Genomic DNA, 6690 nt, shown 5'->3' with positions numbered 1-6690 from the left:
AACAAAAATAACACACCTTAAAACATTCTACTAAATTTCCCCATTTGTCTAATAAAAATAAAGGTTTTAATTTTAACATAGTATAACTACATAGAACAAAAACAGTTACCAAGTAAGAATTAATTTACAATATTTAATGTGTAGTTAGCGTATTTAAAGAAAATAATGCATTATCTATCCTATCTTAGTGAATCCAAAATTTTATATCTAACATTTTTATCATAATTAAGAAAAATTGTAACTATAACTATTTAGTCTTTAATTCCATCAAAGACCCAGAAAGATATAATATTGTCTAACAACAGAGACATTTGGCTGCCTGGAAAGTCACCCAAAGTTTTTCTGCAAGGTTGGGGCATATAGGCTTAGAGTGTCTGGCAGCCTTTTCTATGAAGCAGGAATTTTGAACTGTCCTGCCTTGTGGCAGTGTTTATTAGTCACTTTCCTCTGTGTTCTGTAGAATATTTGGCAGACTCTTCTGTGAAGCAGGAATTTTGTAGACTATCCTGCCTTGTTTTGGCAAAGTTCAGCAGTCATTTTTCTCTGTGTCTTGCATGTCCAGTCTGCATAGCATGTTGTCAGCAGTCAAAGGCAAGAACAGTTTCTTTGCCTAGTGTCTAACCTTGCCATAATGAAAGCAAATTTCTTAAGGAGTTTCTTCAATGCCTATCATCTCTCTGAAGGGAATTAGTGTTGCCAGGAGCAGATGTGTCTCATTGTCATGAAAAGTTAATAAATAAATTGCATAGGTACAATACCTTAACCAAGAGTAGAAACATATATAATATGTGGTAACAAAAATAACTTTAAATTTGCATTGATATACAAAAACCCTTTAGATGAGTAGAAACGTATACAGTGTAACAAAAATAATTTTAAGTTTGTATTAATATTCTATATTACCCTAAATGATAATAAATATTCATAACCCATCAAATAACCAAAAGCCAACTCCACACACACACCCAACTTTTGGGAATGTGGGTGTAGTTTTTTCATATTTATTTGTTGTTGTTGTCTGTGAATGAAGTATCTTTAGGGTTCCAGAGAGAAAATTTTGAAATAATGACCAAGTTCTGGGAAGACCAGCATTAACCTTTGCTGATAGATATCTGTCAAGTTTCAGGAGGTCTCGCCTGATCAAACCTGACCCATATTAACCCTGAAGGAATCCATAGCCTCTCATCTCCTGTGGAAACAAACTCCAAAGTATTTTTGATTTCCATTTAACAAATATATTTTTTGACTTTTTAAAAGTTAAGGCATTTTTAAAGTATATAGATTGATTTATTTTAACAGTCTGTCTTTAATTTCAGGTCTCTTTGTAGCTATCCTTTGCTTTTTAACAATCAAAAAATTCAAAATCAACACATTAGCATACAGAATCTGTGTATTTCCCATCTTACATGGATTTTTTTAAATATTCCTTATAGCTGGAGAATTTCTCTCCAGCTCCCTCTAAGTCCCGCCAGTCCCGGAGCCCACTTATAAAATAAACACACAGACTCTTACATTATTTAAACTGCTTGGCCATTAGCTCAGGCTTATCATTGTCTAGCTCTTACTCTTATATTTAGCCCATTTCTATTAATCTTTACTTTGTCATGAGGCTCGTGGCTTACCGGCACTTTATATCTTTCTTGTCCTGGCAGCGGCTCCAGGCGGACCCCTCCGCCTTCCTCTTCCCTCAATTCTCCTCTCTGTTAGTCCTGCCTATACTTCCTGTCTGGCTACCAGCCAATCAGTGTTTATTTATACAGAGCGATATCCACAGCAATTCCTTTCATTTTTCTCTTCAAAGATTTTATTATTTTTAAATTATTTTTTTCTATGACTATACCCCTCCCCTTTTTTTGTAAGCCTACACACATTGTTAAACATACTGTAACCTGCTTCGAGGTTTTTCGTCTGGATCTCCTTTATTGTGAATCTCCTGTCTTTTTTAACCATGCGAGTAAACTTTAGACTGATAAGGTACACCTGGATTCTCCACTCTCAGGGCTCTCAGCTGGCTCCTCCCACTTCTCAGGTTGTGAAAGCCAAGAGGAAGCTTGCTGCCAGTAGGAGGTTTGTCTGAGGAGGAACTGCATTCAACCTTCCCAGAGCTCTAGAGTGCCAATGCTTGCACTGTGGCAGGCATTTTTACTTAGTTTTTTGTTCCTAGTTTATGTACTGGCTGCTCAAGAGCTCATTGACCAGCAGAAACTGTTTGGCTGAAACTCTTAAAGGAGTGTATCCCACCACCACCCCCTTTTTTCTTTAAAACTCAGCTTTCTTAAGACCTGCGTGGAATTAAGGGCCCCACAGTGGACACCATTAAATTGTTAAGGGTTTTTGCTCTTTTTTGGGGGGCCTGCCACCCAGCTTCCAAAAAAATCACACATGGGGGCTTATTCTTAATTATGAATGTCTGACCTTAGCTTGGCTTAGTTTCTTGTCAGCTTTCTTTAACTTAACTTAGCCCATCTACCTTTTGCTTCTGGGCTTTTCTGGTTCTCTTACTTCTGTAAATCTTACTCTTCCTCCAGTGCTTGCTGTGTATCTGGGTGGCTGGCCTCTATAGTCTTCCTTCTCTGGCTCCTAGCTCTTAGATCTTTCTTCCTTTCAAAAAGTGGCAGGACACTAACTAACACTGAACTCAAATAGCTTCTGTCTTAGGGTTTCTACTGCTGTGATGAAGAGACGCCATGACCATGGCAACTCTTATCCAGGAAAACATTTAATTGGGGCTGACTTACAGTTTCAGAGGTTTAGTCCATTATCATTGTGTCGGGAAGCATGGTGGCATGCAAGCAGACTTGGTGCTGGAGAACGAGCTAAGAGTTCTATATCTGGATCCTCAGGCAGCAGAAGGAGACTGTGTGCCACACTGGGCATAGCTTGAGCATATGAAACCTCAAAGTCTGCCCCACACTAACACTCTTCCTCAAACAAGGACACACCTCCTAATAGTGCCACTCCCTATGGGCCAAGCATTCAAACACATGAATCTATGGAGGCCATTCCTATTCAAACCATTACACCTTCCTGTACGTAAACAACAAACAAGCTGAAAAAGAGATCAGGAGACCTCATAACCGCCATAACCGACCTAACCACCAATAAAGACTTTAAGGTACTGAGGAAAGAAACTGAAGAAGATGCCAGAAGATAAAAAGGCTCCCCACACTCCGTGGTCCCCTCCTGTGGTGATATTTTATTTGTGCTCTAATAAAGCTTGCCTGGAGATCAGAGGAAAAAGCTAGCCACTATATTAGACATAGAGGTCAGGCAATGGTAGCAACACTCCTTCAATCCTATCACTCAGGAGACAGGGATCTGTTTGAGTCTGAATTTCTCCATAATTCATTTTAACAGGTTTTTCTAAGGCTTTTATCTTGGCACTCAAATTGACCAATCTTTGTAATGCTAAAATAAAAATGATCATTAAGAGGAAAAGAAAAGACTTTTAAAAGACGTCAATTTTTCAAGTTTTTAAAATTTTCAATCAACATGGGTGGCCATATTTGGCTCCAGAATAAATGGCATTTTATTCCCTTTGTCTTGGTTAATGTTTCTATTGATGTTCATACTGTCTGAACTCTAACACTCGGGAACCATAAGCCAAAATAAACTATTTCTTTTATAAGTTGCCTTGGTTACAAGATTTTACCCCAGCAACCAAAAAATAATACAAATGCCAAAATTGTACATTGACAACAAGATAGTCTTTTCAAAGAATGGTTCTGGTATACTGGATATCCACATATTTGGGGTAGGCTCCAGGAAGTCAGTGTTTGCTTGTTAAAATGCGGAGATTTTTGTTTTTACTTTTAGCTTTCTTACCCTACACTGGGTATATGTGTAACTGTCCTGCCAGAAATGACGCTGCTCTAAAGAGACACTTGTGCGCCTCCCTTCGGCCATCAGACTCTCCACAGAATAAGCCTTAATGAGTTGGAATTTTTCCAGGGAAAGGAAAAGGCTGGGACCTTGATGCCAACCAGGAGAAAAACATCACACAGTACTCACAACTTACATGACCCACTGGGAGCCCTGGCCAGGAGCAGAGACGATACGGGTTCAACATGCAGGACCACACCTGGAATACGACTGCTTAGCTTTGCATACCTCGTCTACTCTGTCTAAACCACCTAACCTCATGTCGGTATTCTGAAGGTGGACCTTGGGAAGGCTGGACACTGGCCCTCTTTGTGCCTCTTCCCAATGTGGCCACACTGAATGACGTTCCTTTCTTTGCTTTGTCACTATTTCTCGTAGAGACAAGAACTAATTAGAACTTCAATGATTCTGGAGAGCTTGGAATGCTGCAAGTCCAGCGCCAAGTCCTTGTGGACCATCTTTAGTGAGAGCACACACACACCCCTGACAAACAGGGTCTCACTACGCAGCCCTGGCAGGCCTGGAACTTGCTACATAGAACTTGCTCTGCCTGCCTCTTGAGTGCTGGCATTAAAGGCACGTGCTACCTTGCCCCTGCAACTTTAGCCCTCTTAAGAGCCATTCTATTGCCCTCTTCTGTGAGTAAACTAACATCTTTGGAGTTCACAGACATCTAGTCCCCACCAACCAAAAGGCTATGAGTGTCATCAAGATAGTACCCAAGGCTTATAGCAAAGGTTTTCCATCTTGGTTTTAATCTATTAATGTTTTCACTACTGTATTTAAGTGTCCTGACTTAGACTTCTGTTACTATAAAGGCTTTGAGACGTGACTAGGAGATGGATCAGAGGTAAAGAGCACTGGGTTGTTGGGGAATTTTATTTTAAGGTGTGTTACTTTTGTTTATGGTGCATTTGTTTAACTCTGTGAAGCTGTGTTACTGTGTCTGTCTAAACACCTGATGGTTTAATAAAGAACTGGCCAATAGCAAGGCAGGAGAAAGGATAGGTGGGGCTGGCAGGCGGAGAGGATATATAGAAGGAGAAATCTGGGAGAAAGGAGAAGGAATGAGAAAGGAAAGAGGAGGGCTTCAGGGGCCAGACACACAGACACACAGACACACAGACACAGACACAGAATAAGAAGGAGAAGGAAAGAAAAAGTGTACAGAAATAACGATCCAGCAAAAGATAGATGGGGATAATTTAAAGTTAAGAAAAGCTGGCTAGAAACAAGCTAAGCTAAAGCCGGGCATTCATAAGTAATAATAAGCCTCTGTGTGTGTTTTATTTGGGAGCTGGGTGGCAGGCCCCCCAAAAGAGCAAACACAGACAACCACATTTTGGTGCCCAATGTGGGGCTAAAGTAAAAGACACTCCAACAACATTGGGTGCCCTTCCAGAGGACCAGGGTTCAGTTCTCAGCACCACACGATAGCTCACAGCTGATCATAAGTCCAGTTCAGGGGAGGAGATGCCCCCCTTCTGGCCTCATCATACATGGCACACAGATGGTACACAAACATGCATTCAGGCAAAACACCCATGTACATCAAATAAAATAGCTCCATGAAGCTGCTTCCATGTTGGAACATGAAGCTTGGGGTAGCCTAAATCTCTGTTCCAGGACCACGATCACTGAATTTGGTTCCAAAGTCAACTGTTTCTTACCCCTTTGAGGTGAGAGCTGTGTTTCTGTGTCAACAATACCCCGCATCTTACAGGCTGTTTGGTCCCATGGTACCATTGTCTCTTTTTGTTTGTTTTTCGAGACAGGGTTTCTCTGTGTAGTGCTGGCTGTCCTGGAACTTGCTCTGGAAACCAGGCTGGTCTCAAACTCAGAGATCCGCCTTTCTGTGCTTGGATTAAAGTCCCACTGCTGCCTGGCAGTGCCACTGTTTCTTAAGTTGGCCCTTTGAGGACCTGTGGGTGAGCTTCTTAGGGCTGCCGGGGCTCAGCCTTTGATCCTAAAAGCTCTGGCACCATACATACATATAATGTATACATTTTATGTGTATTAATTGTAATTTTCTTATGAAAGATTTAATATTTCCATATTTCTGAAGTTAGTACATTGCAATCTGAAGTTATCCACAGGGACATACACAAGTTGCTTGACATATTCAGTATATCACTCTTAGTGAGATGGTGATAATGATGTCTGTATTAGGATAAGGCTTTACAATTCTTTGGGAATTAACATGTATGGCACTTTACTTGGTGTCTGCTCTTTTTATTTATATATACTACACACACACACACACACACACAAAACTTTTTTTTTTTTTTTTTTTAGTTTCTCACGCTTCGTGTTGTCATTTACATAGTTTTGAAAGCTAGCAACCCTAGGGCAAAACTGTGAGATCTTTGGGTGTGCAATCGCACTTGGTCCCAAGTACTTAAGCTACCCCCCTAATACACACTGCCCAAGCTCAGTCAGCCTCTGTCTTCCCGCCCAGGGTGCCCATTGCTAGCTCATGCATCCCCTTAAAGACCAGGCCCGCGGGGAAGCAGTGCAGCACCCATCCGTGAGGCGACACTTCATAACGTGATCAAAAATGGAGTCGTCGCGGAGGCTTCTGGAAAGCGTAGTTCGCCGCGGAGGGCTGTTCGGCGCACGTCACCCGCGGAAGTTTTGTCCTTCGCCTAGGGGGGGATGAGGGGGGGAAGGTAACCGAGCACTGCAGCGTCCCCCCGGCCTAGGGGCCTCGGAGAGCGGCGGGCGCGGCGGGCGGGCGGGCGAGCGCGGGACCCCGCGGGGCGGCGGCGGGAGGGGAGGGGCGCGGGGCGGGCCGCGGAGGGGAGGGAA

The sequence above is a fragment of the Peromyscus californicus genome, unplaced genomic scaffold (assembly GCF_007827085.1).
Source record: "Peromyscus californicus insignis strain IS unplaced genomic scaffold, ASM782708v3 Scaffold_6__1_contigs__length_162567912, whole genome shotgun sequence".
Classification (NCBI taxonomy): Eukaryota; Metazoa; Chordata; class Mammalia; order Rodentia; family Cricetidae; genus Peromyscus; species Peromyscus californicus.
The sequence above is the reverse complement of the archived record's forward strand: the minus strand, read 5'-3'. Positions refer to the sequence as shown.